Source organism: Vulpes lagopus, chromosome 1, assembly GCF_018345385.1.
Source record: "Vulpes lagopus strain Blue_001 chromosome 1, ASM1834538v1, whole genome shotgun sequence".
NCBI classification, from domain to species: Eukaryota; Metazoa; Chordata; class Mammalia; order Carnivora; family Canidae; genus Vulpes; species Vulpes lagopus.
The window spans coordinates 166,446,011-166,463,187 of NC_054824.1; the positions used below are offsets into that span (position 1 = coordinate 166,446,011).

At 36.0% G+C, this 17,177-nt stretch overlaps 1 pseudogene; it reads right to left on the bottom strand.

Moving 5' to 3' along the window:
* Positions 1-9,368: 9,368 nt before the first annotated feature.
* On the bottom strand, positions 9,369-10,509 carry LOC121471606 (annotated as a pseudogene).
* Between the last annotated feature and the right edge of the window lie 6,668 nt (positions 10,510-17,177).

Below are 17,177 nucleotides of genomic sequence, written 5' to 3' on the forward strand. Positions count from 1 at the left end.
AGTTTTCCTCCAATGCCTTTCTTTATAACCTGTTAGGAAAATGTGATAAAAGAAAAGGTTTGATTTACAATAGCAACAACAAAAATATCTAGGAATAAACTTAAAAGTGTAGAATTATATGATGAAAACTATAGCCAAAGAGACATAAATAAAATTGAATACATAAATTAAATTGAATACAATGAAACTCGAAGTTTCATTGTTACGGTTGTGTTTGCTCTTCTCAAGTTATTTTACATTTTACAAATGCAATGCAATCTCAATAAAAATAAAATGTCTTTTGAGGGAACAAGACAAACTTACTATGAAATTTGTATAAAAAATAAAGATGGTAATAGGTAAATATAGAAGTAATGAAGGACTAGTTTTATCAGATATTTAAATCCATTATATAATTATAGTAATTATAGCATATGATAATAGCAAATAAAAAAGATCAATGCAATGGAGGCATTCAGAATGAGAGCCAAAGAGAGAAATTTATTTATGCTAAGGCAGCGTTTGCAATAGTGGAAAATGGCAAACTATCCAATATATGGATATTCTATCTATCTATTTTGAAATTGTTTGGCTACTTAAGAAAGGAAAAAATAAGCTATTCCTACCCAATTCCTCAAATGTTGATAAATTCCAAATATATCCAACATTTAACATAAATAAATAAAAACTAAAAGTGTTTTTTTCTTCTTCTTTTTTTTTTTTTATTAAAAGTGTTTTATGAAAGCATGAAAGGGTTTTAGTGGAGATGCCTTTCTTCACATTCAAACTATAAAAGGCATATTTTGACAAATATGAGTGCATTAAAATAAAAGTTCTAAACAATGATAACAACTATGTATACACAAATGTATAACTGCAAATATCAGTATGACTGTGTACATTTTATGTGTGTATGCATGTCTGTTTGTATAAGTGCCAATAACTACATGAGATAAAAACACCCTGAGAGCAAGTCTGGCAGGAGCTCATCCTGAGAAAGCCTGAGCCACTCCTGGCTAAACCTTGAGGAAGATAGAAAGGAAGATGATGAAACTCATTCTCTCTCATTCTCTTTCCAGTCTCTCCTCATGGGGGACATGAACCATCACACATGAGAAGGAGTTAGGAAGAGCTCAAGGAGAGACTGGGTCTATTCAAAAGCCTCCCCTCCAGTCTTGAATGTCTGACGCCTAGCTCCAGGGTCCTGCTGGGTACAAGTAGACAGTGTCTTAGCTCAGGTTCCTCAGGAAACACTGGAGGCTTTCACAAAGGCACTTTGCCAAAGAATGCTCTGAGAAACAGCATCCTTAGGTGGTCAAGGGAGTAGTAGTAAGCAGTGGAGTCTTTGAACTCACAGGTGTTAGCCACCAGCCCTCCCAAAAGTTGAGATATTAAATTCCTCAGCCCTGAAGGGGGATCCAGGCAATGCTCTACAGCATCTATTACAGACTGCAAGGGTGCCTCAGAAAAGCCTTGATTTTGAGATGAAGAAATGTAGAAAAAATATTTTCCGAGCATATAACTTTTGTCACCTAAGTCTATTGAACAGTCTCAAACTTGCATTTTATTCACTGTTATATCCCTACACATACATGCATGCATACACATATACACATAGATAGATGCATATATAGAAAAATATCTTAGATTCAATAGATGACTAGTTAAAAGATGTTGGTTGAATGATTGTATAAATAAATAAATAAACAAACAAACAGGGGAGCCTAAGTGGCTCAACTGGTTAAGTGTCCACCTCTTGGATTTCACTCAGGTCATTATCTCATGGTCGTGAGTTCAAGTCCTGCTTCAAGCTCTGCCCTGATGTGGAGTCTGCTTGAGATTCTCTGCCTCTCCTTATCTCCCTTTCCCCCAACATGCGTATATGTGCATGCTCTCTCTCTCTCAAATAAATAAATAAAACCTTATAAATAAATCAAACAAATAAGACAATTCTTTCAACCAATTGGCAATATCTATCAATGTTTTTAATGTATTATATCCTTTAGCTTTTCAATTTTATATCTAGGAATTTTTCCTATAGTTATATTCACATAGATGAAGAAAACATTTGTGATAATTACTTGCAGCATTGTTTATAATATTAAAAGACTGCAAATGCTATAAAGTTTACAAATATGTAACTGACTTTAATCACAGAACAACATGATGCAGTGAGTACCATGCAGCTACTCTAAAGGAAGTGATAGGATGTGCTGAGGAACTATTTCCAAGGTATATTTTGTAGTGATAGAAGTATGGTGCAAGACAGTGAGGATAGTGTTCTCATGTTTGATAAAAATAAAAAATATACATAAATAAAAATAAAAATCAGGTAAGAATATAATAAAATAAAGTGATGGTCTCCTGTTAAATTTCTCTTGGTTTATCAAAGGTATTTGTCATGCTTTTAATCTTATCTATTAAAGCTGTTTCTTTTACCCTAGTGTTACTTTACCCCTCCCAAATGCTCTCAGAGCAGTTATATCATATTTATCTAGAGTCTAATTTGTAATCATTGCTGATTTCAGGCACTCTTTAAATTTAGCACTTTTCTGATTTCAGCTTTACAAATTAATAAATAGATGTCTCAGCATTTCTTACTACATATAAGCTATATTGTTGATCTACATGCATTTTAAATGCACTCTTTTATTTTCTAATTTGTTTATTTCCTCCTAGTATTTTCCTTCTAGTATTTCCTTCTAGCATTATAGGAATTTTTATAGCTGAAATAAACTCTAGAAAACATTTTTGATGTGATGACTCTGGCCCATAGAGATGAAAAGCATTATCCAAGATTTAGTGCGACTTCGTACCAGAGGCTGCTAGAATGCCACATATCTGAAAGCAAGCAGTCAAGGGTTCTCTTTGGTACAAAACAATCTTTCCGTTAGCTTTCATCTGGCATGAGCTTCCTGACCTGCTAAAAATAAATTGTGATTTGGCGAGAGGAAAATATTAATCATCTAGTATAAATTTCTTTTCAGAGATAACATGGCAAAAGTAATCACCCATTGTGTAGTTTATACCTAGGCTAACTAGGTTGATTTTTACAGTGAGAATATAATATAATATAATATAATATAATATAATATAATATAATATAATATAATATATACTATTATGTCTTGAAATAAACATCCTGAGAAAAATTAAGAAAAGTGTTCTTGTAGGACTCTATTAAATAAATCCTTATGTAAATGCTCTACTTTTTTCCCTAAAAGAGTTTATATTTCTGTTTAAGTAGAATGTTTGAAAAAATATATCTGTAAAGCTTCCTCTAAAAACTTAACAAAGCCCAAAGCTTATTTTTAAAGAACAAGAAGCTTTTGCCCTTTTCTGTTAGCACATGATAAAGAGCACAAATGCAATCCCTATCAAAATATCAATAACGCTTTTCACAGAACTAGAACAAACAATTCTAAAATATCTATGAAACTACAAAAGACTCTGAATAGCCAAAGCAATCTTGAGAAAGGAAAAAGAAAAAAAAAAAAGCTGGAGGTATCACAATCCCAAATTTCAAAATATACTACAAAACTGTAGTAATCAAAACAATATGGTACTGGCACAAAAATAGACACATACATCAATGGAACAGAATAGGCAGCCCAAAAATAAACCCACAATTATATGGTCAATTAATCTACAACAAAGGAGGCACAAATAAGCAGTGAGAAAAAGACAGTCTCTTCATTAAATGGTGCTGGGAAAACCATGCAGCTCATGCAAAAGAAGGAAACTGGGCCACTTTCTTATACCATACACAAAAATAAATTCAAAAAGGATAAGACCTAAGTGTGAGATCTGAAACCTTAAACATCCTAGAAGAAGAGATAGTCCATAATTTCTTTGACATCACCTGTAGAAATATTTCTCTAGATATGTCTTCTTTGATAAGGAAAACAAAAGCAGGGGCACCTGGGTGGCTCAGTGGTTGAGCATCTGCCTTTGTTTGGCTCACGTCATGATCCTGGAGTCCTGGGATCGAGTCCTGAATCGGGCTCCTAGCAGGGAGACTGCTTCTCCCTCTGCCTATGCCTCTGCCTCTCTCTGTGTCTCTCATGAATAAATAAATAAAATCTTTAGAAAAAAAGGAAAACAAAAGCAAAAATAGACCATTGAGACTTCATCAAAATAAGACTCCTGCACAGCAAAGGAAAAAAAAATCAATGAAATTAAATGGTATCCTATGGAAAGGGAGAAGGTATTTGCAAATGACATATCTGGTAAGTAGTTAGTATCCAAAATATGCAAAGAACTTGTAAAAGTCAACACCCAAAACCAAACAATCCAATTGAAAAACGAGCAGAAGACATCAATAGACATTTTTCCAAAGAAGACATATGGATGTACCCCTGTATTTATCGCAACATTATCTACAATAGCCAAGATATGGAAGCAGCCCAAGTGTCCATTAGCAGACGAATAGGTAAAGAAGGTGTTGTGTGAATCTGTATAAAATGTATATATACTTATATATAAATATTTATATAAATTATGTTATTATAATTATGATACAAATTATTTTGCTTATTATACATTGATAATATATTGTATTTATATATAATTTTTAATATATATTACTCAGCCATAAAAAAAGACTAAAATCTCTTGCCATTTACAAACGGATGGATCTAGAGGGAATAATGCTAAGTGAAAAGAGTCAGTCAACAATAGCCAAACTGTGGAAGGAGCCTCCGTGTCCATCGAAAGATGAATAGATAAAGAAGAAGTGGTCTATGTATACAATGGAACATTACTCAGCCATTAGAAATGACAAATACCCACCACTTGCTTCAACGTGGATGGAACTGGAGGGTATTATGCTGAGTGAAGTAAGTCAATCGGAGAAGGACAAACATTATATGGTCTCATTCATTTGGGGAATATAAATAATAGTGAGAGGGAATATAAGGGAAGGGAGAAGAAATGTGTGGGAAATATCAGAAAGGGAGACAGAACATAAAGACTCCTAACTCTGGGAAACGAACTAGGGGTGGTGGAAGGGGAGGAGGGCGGGGGGTGGGGGTGAATGGGTGACGGGCATTGAGGGGGGCACTTGATGGTATGAGCACTGGGTGCTATTCTGTATGTTGGCAAATTGAACACCAATAAAAAATAAATTTATTATATATTAAAAAAAGAAACGAGTCAGTCAGAGAAAGACAAATACCATATGATTTCACACAGATGTGGAATTTAAGAAACAAAATAAACAAACAAAAAATAGGCAAATCAGAAAAGAGACTCAACACTAGAAAACAAACCAATGGTTACCAGAAGGGAGGTGGGTGGGGGGATGAGTGAAATAGGTGAAGGGGATTAAGAGTGCACTTATAGTGATGATACTGAGTAATGTATAGAATTGTTGAATCATTATACTGTACACCTGAAATTAATATAACACTGCATGTTAATTATACTAGAATTTAAAAAATTCCAGTGTGTATATGTGTATCAAACGAGTGGAACAATTTGAGCCATTACAGTGAAAAATTACCCTTGCAGCCCAATAAAGATGCAATTGCACCCACCCTCCAAAAAAAAGAAAAAAAATTGCCTGTATCTATGAACAAAATTAAGTATTCTTAGTATCTAACAGAACACAGTCTACTGTATCACACTCTTTTGACACTGAAATTTTAAATAAAATTGTAAAATACTTATGTTTATAAAAGTGATATAGATTTGTTTAAAAATGTAAACAAAAGATTAGCAAAAAGATAAAACTTAAGGTTATCTTCGGTAGCAACACTAAGAGATAGTTACTCCCAAACAAACATTAAGTGCTCATTATCTACCAGATAGGACACAGTCTCACAGACCTCATCTCCTAAGAGCTCCTTCACTCCCTGCCTACCAGGCATACTGGCCTTCTTGTTCCTTGAACATTCCTAACAGTGACCATTTTCTCTCCATTACAGATATGTGCGTAAAGATATAAAAAGATTTATTTGCATTTAAAATCTCTCTTCATTACAGATACGTTTGCAAAAATGTAGATAGTATTCATTTCATTACTAATTATCAATTTTTCAGTTATTTCTGAATTTTATTTGCATTTCTTTGTTTCTTAGTGCAGACTATATGTTCTTATGATTATTGCCTTATGACTTTCTTATGGGATTACTAACCAAGTCTTATGATTAGTTTCTTATTATTTTCTTATGGTTACTAAGCGATTGTCTATTGAATTAGTTGATCGTGGCTTTTGCCTGTATACCAATTGGCATGTTCAGAATTTTTTATTCATTTGTAAGTGTTCTTTATTTAATAATATTACAATTATTTGACAAATAAAATTTCCATAATCTTTCTTTTACTTATTTTTTTGTTGTATTTAAAAAATACATAAGTATTAAATGATTTTATCAGGGACACCTGGGTGGCTCAGTGGTTGATCATCTTCCTTCAGCTCCAGGCGTGATCCTAGATCCCACATTAGGCTCCTCACAGGGAGCCTGCATCTCCCTCTGCCTATGTCTCTGCCTCTCTCTCTCTCTCTCTGTCTCTCATGAATAAATAAAATCTTTAAAAAATAAAAAAAAAAAATAAAAATCTTTAAAAAATAAATAATAAATAATTTTATCTAGTTAACATTTTTTTATATAACCATTGGCTTGATCATCACATATTCTTTTTTTAAGTTTTTTTTTTTTATTTGAAAGAGAAAGAGCAAGCATGAGTGAGGCAAGGCAGAGGGAGAAGGAGAAGCAGACTCCCCACTGAACAGGGAGTCCAATGAGGGGTTCGGCTCGATCCCAGGACACTTGGATCATGACCTGAGCTGAAAGCAGATGCTTAACCAACTGAGCCACCCAGGCACTCTGATCATCACTTATTATCATATTCTTATTCCTTTGTTCAAAAAATATTTTGAGCCTTGATGTCCATCAACAGATGAATGGATAAAGAAGATATGGCATATATGTGTATATATTTATATACAATGGAATATTACTCAGCCATTAGAAAGGATGGTTACCCACCATTTGCTTTGATAGATGGAACTGGAGGGTATTATGTTGAGTGAAGTAAGTCAATCGGAGAAGGACAATCATCATATGGTTTCAATCATACGGGGAATATAAGAAATAGTGAAAGGGATTATAAGGTAAAGGAGGGAAAATGAGTGGGAAAAATTAGAGAGGGTGACAAGACATGAGAGACTCCTAACTGGGAAACAAACAAAGGGTAGTGTGGAAGGGGAGGTGGGTGGGAGGATGGGGTAACGGGGTGATGGGCACTGAGGAGGGCATTTGATGGGTTGAGCACTGGGTGTTATACTATATGTTGGCAAATCGAACTTCAATTATATATTGAAGTTGATATATATATATATATAAAACAACAGAACAAAATTATTTTGAGAACAGACCATGAATTGGGTACATGTATTTGGTGTTAGAGATCACAGGAGTGAACTGAAGAAACAAGGATGATACTCTCACAATGAGTATATTTGAGAGAGGAAGACAATAAGCAACTAAGTAAATTTAAAAAATTAGATTGTAAAAAGTAAGATGAAGAAAAACAAGAATATATAATGGAGAAAGAAACTGGGGTTACATTATTTGAGCTGATAGCTGAGAATCAAAAAAAAAAAAAAACCTCAGAAAAACCACTCTGGGTAAATAATAGCAAATCCAAAGGCCTTTCAGCAACAAAAAGATGTGGCTAAGACACACAAAACCCGTGTGACTGGGTCATAGTGAGGGAGAAAGTTTATAGGCCATTGTAAAGAGTTTAGATTTTATTTCAAGAGTAATGAGAAGCTATTAGACCTAACAGATGGGACATGATGGTTATTACCGCTTTTAAGACCATATGTTTTAAAACAAAGATTAGTAAAAGTGACGCATGTTCAGCCCAACTGCGTATGTATAGTTATTGGAACTCATTTAGCAAAAAACCCATAGGTAGGGCAAACTCAAGGGTAAATTGACCAGGACTCTATCTCAGTAATGCCATCAAGGACCCAGGTATTTCTTAACCTTCCATTCTTATACCATTGATATATTGACTTGTACAAGACGGCCAAAGCAGCTCCAGGATTCACACAGCTAGATGTTGCCCACAGCGTCTGCCATAACCACTGCATTTTAAAGAGCCTTAAAAACGTAGATTCCTTTGACTTGAATATTCCAACTTTAAGAAATGACTACAAGATGAAGTAAAAGTCATCTCATTTTTAAAGTCTATTTCACAAAAGATAGATTCACCCATTTATTCAATAAAAGATTTATTGATCTCTAGTAGCACTGTTCCACACACTTGGAATCAACAGTGAAAAAAGCACCTATATTTGTAAACTTTACATATTTGGTGGGAAAGAAAGACAGTAAACAAAGTAAGTAAAATAGGTAGCATGTAAAACGTTGATTAATACAAAGACATAATTACTCTGGGTGGGTTGTAAGCTCGTTAACTCCAATGGAGAATATGAAAGGAAAATAGCTTTTTGTTGATGATCTGTTTGGTTTTTTTTTTTTTTAAAGGCTTGAAATGTATTTTAAAAGTTGATGCTGCATTACTGCTCCATTTCTCAGAAAAACTCCAAAGGTATCAGGGACAAATGAAACATGGTACACCAATAGAAAAAAAAAAAAAAATGCACGGCATAACTACCTAAGATGGCTAAGAGCTACTGTCTAGCCTTCAGCATACAGCAACCCTGTTCCCAAGATTGTACTAGGTCTATCAAAAGCTGTGAACAGCATCATAGATAAAAAAGGGCCTTTCCTGGGTTGTCCTTACCCAGAAAAAAGATGGAGGCAACTTAACACAATATTTTTTTTAAAGATACACTAAAATGAAAATCTCTAAGAGAAAGGTCTTCCTTGGGACATGAAGGGGTAATATACGGGATATAACAGAATCATATGTATGTTGTCTGTGATCTCTGTGGACATTTGCCTGATTTCCCACCTGTGAGTGAATGGAATGGGGCTAAGGTCATTGGGGGATGTTTGTTTTTGTGGTGTATGGAGCAGTGTCTATGGGGTTGGAGGATATAAGAATGAGAATGCAAAAAGAACAGGATGGACAAGAATGGAATGATCAAGATTAATGAGGCTCTAACTGGATCCATTTTGCCATGGTTCCACCCCCACCCCCCACCCCCAAGACCCTTAAGAATCACATGAGACTTCAAGAATGCACCACACCGAATCAGTTAGTTAAAGGATATACCACACAGAACTGATTTGTTAAATATCGCCCCTCCCTTGCCTTCAGCCTCCAGTAAACGCCCTTGAAGTAGTACAGGCAAGAAAGACCTCACTATTGGGAGGAATCCGTAACACTTTTCCAGGGCAGAATTCTGGGTAGTCCAAAAAAGGTACTGCTTTTAAGAGTTTTGGGGCAACTAGACATTGAAATTTTTATTAGTATCGGCGACGTTTGTTTGGAGCAAATTCAGCTCCAGGCGCTGCATGGTTGAATGCAGGAGGGGTTCCACCAATTGCCCCAATTCCTTCCATTGTAGCAGCCTGGCCAAAGCGTTCAGTTGTTGGTGGGGTCAATCCCAAGGTTCCATCTGGCATCATAGTGGCAGGTCCTGGAGGAGCTGGGGTACCAGCTGGCACTAGAGCAGGGGGCATGGCACCTCTATTGTTTATGCCCATAGCACTGCCCATAGCCATCTGGCCCATCCATATCTCTTGTTCTCTTGCATTAGGGAATGTTCCCTTGAATCCTTCCTGCTGCCACCGCATCTCTTCCTCTCGACACCTGCGCTCCTCCTCTTGTCTGAGCTCCAGTTGCTTTCATTTTTGCACTTCTTGGTTGTACAGCTCCTCCTAAGTTCTTCTTGACGTCTGGGTGACTGCTCTCGCTCCTTGTGAAATTGCTGGTTCTTTATTATTTTTTTTTAAGATTTATTTATTTATTTATTCATGATAGAGAGAAGCAGAGACACAGGCAGAGGGAGAAGCAAGCTCCATGCAGGGAGCCCAACGCGGGACTTGATCCTGGGACTCCAGGATCGCACCCTGGGCCAAAGGCAGGCCCTAAACCGCTGAGCCACCCAGGGATCCCCAGTTGCTGGTTCTTTATAACCAGTTTCTCTGGAAGTCCCTCTTCATCATCCAACTGGGCCATGGGCTCCACAGTCACAGGCCGAGGAAATGTGGTTAGCAGGCAGGAGCCTTCCCTGCACCTGTCCAGAGCTTTCCAAGCAGCTGGCTTCCCTGAGAATTCAATAATGCCTTTTCCTGAGGGCCTTCCTCGATCATCCACAATGACTACAGCCCTCTCCACCTGGCCAAACACGGAAAAGGCTTCCTCCAGCACTTCACTGGAAACATACTGAGGAAGGTTTCGGACTGTAAGGGATGCGCTATGGTAGGCAAAGCGCACACGCAGCTGCTTTCCACGAAGTGGCATGTTGTCCAATTCTACTTCGGCAATCTCCACCAAGGTTCGGGTTTCCAAATGGATAAAGCCAAAGCCCTCATCCTTATGAATGAAGACTTCACCTGCTTTCCTGTATTTCTCAAATAGTTTCCTCATCTCCTCTTCAGTGATATCAGGAGGAAGATTGCCCACGAAGAGCTGGCTACGTTGGGTGAAGGTCTTCTCTCCTGGTTTCCTAAAATTCTTCAGGTCAATGGTCAAGCCTTCATTTTGGCTACTGGCTTGTTGCCCATTTGCAGGTATTGGTGGCGGTGGTGGCTGCTGCTGTTGCTGCTGGTGGTGCTGCTGGTGGTGATGCTGACGATGCTCCCTTGGAGTATGGTTTTGCTTCTCCAAGTTAAAGGTTTTATTACTCTGCGTTTTTGCACCCCGCTACCGACTCTTCTCTCCTCAGAGTAACGGTGACCCTGTTTGGTTTTTAGTATGGTCAAATGAAAAGATCCAGTTGGAAAAGTGGGTTTGAAATTTGGATTTGATTCTGAGGTACAGATACAGCTTTAGAAGCAGGAAACTCAAACTCCAGTTGAAGCAATTGAAAAGGAACCAAATATCTAAGACAAGAGAATATAGATTTTCAACAAAGGGAGAAAGAGGCCTTTTGTGAATGCTATCTCTGGATAGGAAAGGAATGAGAGAAGGAACAAATTCTTCAGATATTTGCAAGGGAATCGTTGTCCCTAGGGTAGAGTAAGATCTTAGTTAAGAAATGAGCATCTGACATTATTCATCCTGCAACATTCAACCTGGAAGATGTTTATCAATGATAATGAATAGTCAGTAAACAAATATGCACTGCTTCCAGCAAAACAGTCTTGTGGCTCCTGTGGTGGAGATTGTTTTCTTCTATCTCTAAAAATGAAGTGAAACATCTGTGAGGGGAATAGAATTCATAGGTTAACAAGTTAAAAAAAGAAAACAGCTAAAACCAAAAGCCCTGATTTATAGACTGAGGTTCCTTTTTTTAATTAATAAACTTTAATATTTAGAGCAGTTTAAGGTCACAGAAAAATTGAGTGGAAAGCACAGAGTTTCTACATCCCCCATCTTCACACACACACACACACACACACACACACACACAACCTGCTCTACTATCAACCCCCAACCCAGCCAGAGTAGTACATTTGTTACAGTTGATGAACCAACATTGAGATGCCCTTATCATTCAAAGTCCCTGGTTTACGTTAGGGTTCATTTTTGATGTTGGAGGTTCTTTGGATTTTGACAAATGTGAAATGAATGACACATATACACCAGTGCAGTATCATATAGAATAGTTTCACTGCCCTAAAAATCCTCCATGCTCTGCTTATTCATCCCTACCCCTCCCTTAACTCCTAGCAACCATCACTCTTTTACTGGTTCCATAATTTTGCCTTTTCTAGAATATCATATACTTGGACTTATACAGTATCATAAGTATTTCAGATCATAGTATTCTGTTAATATCCTTTTAATTTCCATGAGATATGTCATAATGTTCCCTTTTTCATTTCTAAAATTTGTCATTTGTGTCTTCCCTCTTCTTTCTTAGCCTAGCTAGAGACATGGATTTTACTGATTTTTAAAACAACCAGAATTTGGTTTCATTGACTTTCTCTGTTGATTTCCAATTTTCAATTTCATTGAAATTGGAATTTCATTTCTGCTCTAATATACATTATTCCTTTTATTCTGTTTACTTGGATTTAATTTGCTCTTCTTTTTAGGGTTCCTAAAGTAGAAACTTAAATTATTAATTTTAGATTTTCCTTCTTTTGTAATATATGCATTCAACATTGAAGCACTGCTTTTGCTGAAACTCACAAGTTTTAAATTGTATTTTCATCTTCATTTAGTTCAAAATATTTTAAAATTTCTCTTAGTATTTCTATTTGACTCCTGTGTTATTTCAAAGTATATTGTGTAATCTCCAAGTATTTGGGGATTTTCCAGTCATCTGTTATTGATTTCTGGTTTAATTCCATTGTAGTGTGACAGCATACATTTCTTTATTGTTCTAAATTTGTTAAGGTATTTTTTTTATTTTATTTTATTTTATTTTATTTTATTTTATTTTATTTTATTTTGAGAGAGCGTGTGAGAAAGAGCACGAGCAGGGGAGAGGGGCAGATGGAGGAGAAATAGGCTCATCATTGAGCAGGCAGCCAGCCAGGTGGGTTTCTTGTAAAAATCATATAGTTTGGTCTTTTATGACCCACGCTGATAATCTCTTTTTTGTTGTTTAAAATAATTATTGATGTAGATAGATTAATATCTACCATTTTTTTTTACTGTTTTCTATTTGTTTTTGTTTTGTGTTCCTATATTTGTGTTCCACTCTTTTTTCTGCTAATTGTGATTTTAATTGAGAATTTCATAGGATTCTATTTCTTTTTAATGCATCAATTACACCTCTTAAAACTTTTTTTAGTGGTTGCCCTAGAATTTGCCATATACATTTACAACTAACCCAACTCTATTTTCAAATAACATTATACCATTTCATGGGCAGTACAAGTACTTTATAGTAACAAAATATTGCTAATTTCTCCCCCGGGTCACTTGTATCATTGCTGTCATTTATTTCACTTACACATAAGCTATAATCTTCAAATACATTTTTGTTATTATTTTGAACAAACTTATCTGTTAGATCAACAAAGAATAAGAAAAATAAAAATTTTGATTTTACTGTCACCTATTCCCTCTCTAATGCTCTTCCTTTCTTTAGGTAGATTCGAGTTTCTGAGTTATCATCATTTTCCTTTTCTCTGGAGAATATCTTTTAACACTCTTCTTGCAAGGCAGACCTACTGGCTACAAATTTCATTCAATTTTTGTTTGTCTGAGAAATTTTTTCTTTTTGACTTTTGAAGGATAATTTGCAAGGGTACAGAATTCTAGATTTTTTATTTTTTTTGTTTGTTCCATACTTTAAATATTTTCCTGTGTTCCTTTCTATTTACATGGTTTCCAAGGAGAAGTAGAAAGTAATTCTTACCTTTGTTCCTCTAAAGTAAGGTGTTTTTTTTTCCTTTACCTTCTTTCAAGATTTTTTTCTTTTTTATTTCCTGCAATTTGAATACGATATGCCTAGATGTAGTTTTTTTTTTTTTTTTTTTTTTTTTGGCTCTTTGCTACTTAGTGTTCTCTGAGTTTTCTGGATCCGTGGCTTGGTATCTGACATGAATTTCAGGAAGATTTCAATCAATATTGCTTCAAATATTGCTTCTGTTTCTTTTTTCTCCTTCTTATATTCCCATTATGCATATATTAAAGTTTTTGCAGTTGTCTCACAGCTCTTGGATATTCTGGCGGGGTGGGGGGGGAGGTCCAGTATTTTTTTTCTTTGCTTTTCAATTTTGAAAACTTTTCTGACATATTCCAAAGCTCAGAGATTCTTTGCTCAGCCATGTCCAGTCTACTAATAAGCCCATCAAAGACATCCTTCATTTCTGTTGCAGTATTTTTGATCTCTAGCATTTCTTTTTGATTCTTTCTTAGAATTTCTTTCTCTCTGCTTATATTTTCTGTTTCTGCATATTATCTCCTTTTTTTTTTTTTTTTAACGAGCCACCTTAGCGTGTTCATTATAGTTGTTCAAAGTAAGAGTTTGTTACTTCCAATATCTCTATTATATCTGTGTCTGGTCAGATGCTTGTCCTGTCACTTCAAACTGTGTTTTTTGCCTTTCAGTATGCCTCGTAATTTTTTTGTTGAGAGCTGGACATGGTGTATGGGTTGAAAGGAACTCTCGTATAGGACCCTGGCAATGTGGTGGTGAGGTATGAGGTGAGGAGAAGGTTCTATAATCCTGTGATTAGGGCTCAGTCTTTTAGTGAGCCTAAGCCCTTGAACTGAGAATGTCACACTGCTTTTCAGTCCCCCAGTCCCATGTCTTATAGATGGGGCTAAGGGCTCCAAGCTGGAGTTGAGTAAGTAGGCAGGATGGAAGGCTAGAGAGGATGGAGGTGGGTATTTCCTTTCCCCTAGGTTAGTTTCATTCTGATACAATCCCAAAAGTTGAGGCTCTGGTTCTGGTGAAATAGTTTCTCTTGAATGCAGGCCTTACTGAAAAGAACAGAATGCTCTGGCATATTTCAAGATAGTTACTTTTCCCCTTTCCCTATCAATCTCTCAAGGGTCCTCAAGGGTTTTTTTTTTCCTTCTGATATTTGCTGTGTGAGAACCTGGTAGAGCTTCAGGAGGTGAAACTCATAAAAGCATGGGCTCCTTTCCCTGAGGTTTTTAACTCTCAGACTTCTCCACATTGAGCATCCAGAATTTGTCAATTATACCTTGAATTTTCCAGTCCCAGTACTGGTTTCAGTGGAGGTTTCTGCTTCTGAGTTTCTGCTCTGCTAAGCTGTGCTTCTCCGTATGGCTTATCTCTCAAATTTGGGGCGGGGGGGAGCATTTTATCCTATCACCTCACTGCCCTAAGAGATCTAAGAAGAGTACTGAGCTTTCAGTTTGTTCAGATTTTTACTTGTTATTAGGATAAAGTGGTAAGTTTCAAGCTCCTTATGTGCTGGTGCAGAGATTGGAAGTCCCAATCCTGATATTTAATAGGTGAGTGTGTTCTCACTATGCCCACCCCTGTTCGACCTGCTTACACACCCCTGCACTTCCTTATTCCCTTTTGAAATTCCCAACTCTAACACAAGGACTGGTTCAGTCTACCTTGGCTCATCTGAGTAGTTATGACATACAACCATGAAAAATGAAGAAAAAGAAAAATCAAGGGCGAGGGTTATTTGACAGAAAGAAAGAAGACCAGCTTTTCATAAAACTCAGAAATGGTTATTATCTGGTATTTCTTCATGGGTTTATGTGACAATATTTTTTTTAATTAAAAAAAATATTCTTTATGGCCTTAAAACTTCTATCTTATATAGCCAGGAATGGCTTTTTGTAAGTAGCATTTCTGTCCTTTACGGAACAGATAGACTCTGGCATACCTTTGCTAAAGTAGCTCATAAGAATAACCCTAATGCAGGATGGCAAAATTTCTCTTCTAGCCAGCATGTCATGAATGAAAAGATGTGGGGCAAATTCCACTCCCTCTGAATGAATCACTAAATCAACCAAAGTAGAAGGGAGGGTCATGGAAAGAGCCTCCATGCCGGAGATAGTAGATCAGAGCATTCTTGCATGTCTGAGTGGTAAAACCCTGTTCAACAATAAAAATATGTGTCTCAAAAACGTTAGTTCATTTAGGGGGCACTTGGGTAGCTCAGTTGGTTAACAGTCTGCCTTCAGCTCAGGTCATGATTCAGGAGTCCTGGGATCCAGCCCCACTCAGCTGGCTCCCTGCTCAGCAGGGAATCTGTTTCTCCTTCACCCTCTGTCCACCCACTCCCCTGCTTTCTTCCTTTCTCTTTCTCTCAAATGAATAAAAAAATATATTTTTAAAAAATGTTATCCCATTCGGAATTTGGGGTATTAAGACTCCTTATTTTTTATTTTCTTTTAACTCATATAAATGGCTTATCACTTCAATTAATAAATATTTCATTCCCTTTTCGTATACTCAGGAGTTAAATCTAAAATAAGCACTGTACATGTAGACTTTTGTGACCATTATAACATCAGACACAGAAATCTACCTACCAATCTCCACAGCATCACAAAGAAAAAGAAGTTGATAGAAATTCAAGTAGCAGAAGGGGGCAGTAAAACTCAACAGAATACTCTGGCAGATTTTTAATATGCTTTCTTATTTTTTCTTCATACAGAGAATTTCCCAATACATTTTGGAGACTAACTTAAAAAAAAGTCTGATATATATATATATATATATATATATATATATATATATATATTTTATATATATATAAAATATTAACAGAACACTAAATATACACAAAAGTGAGAGCTATGATTTTACATAATCAAAACCTTATTTTTTATTGTGTGATATATCATTGCACAGTAATCATAGTACTTTTCCACATAAAACAGGTTTAGCTGTTTGGATTTGGTTTGGGACATTTCATATCCCCTCATGACCAGGATTCCCAAATGTACTATCCACTCTATGTCATGGTCTCAGACTTGTCAAAATTACTTAATAAATGATATCCTAATGGTTTTTCCTCAAGCCCATACTTGGACTTCTTTCTAGTGTCCATCCTTCAAGTGTCATTTTCTCTTTGAACTCTCTTCTGACTGTAGAGGTACATGGAAATCTCTCCATTCTATCATGCCACTGAAGTTACAGGTTAAACCAAGCAGTTGAACCACATAGATTTTTTTCATTGAACTTCCACTGTGAGCAAGAGTTCAATTTCTTTACGTTCCAAGTAGTCTAAATGTGATTATTCTCTAGACTGTTTTGTCCTCATCTTTGAATTCATTCTCCACATTAAGATCTAATAAAGAGGATATCGATGATGAGGACTTCAACACGAATTCAGGATTGCAATGTAAAACTTTAGTACACTACCAGAGTCAGAGTATGGACTCCTACATGACACCTAAAAATTAAGCTCAAATGAGTGGCCCTAAATATCACTCTAAAATTTGAATACATACAACCTACTCATTTAATAGAAAATGGAATTATTAAAAAATTATGCTCTTAGTTAAAATTTCACGTAGGATTTAATACAATAAATGGGAGTGTCACAAATCGAATGATTAAATATGACTAGAGGAGGAAAAAGGCTTCTTGGATGAGATGGAATTTTAGTCATTTGTGTCTCATGTAAAAATCAGATACCGTGTACCTTAAGCAAAATGGTAAGAAAAAAAAAATTCCAAGTGAGTCTCTTTTTCAAGACTCCTACAGACGG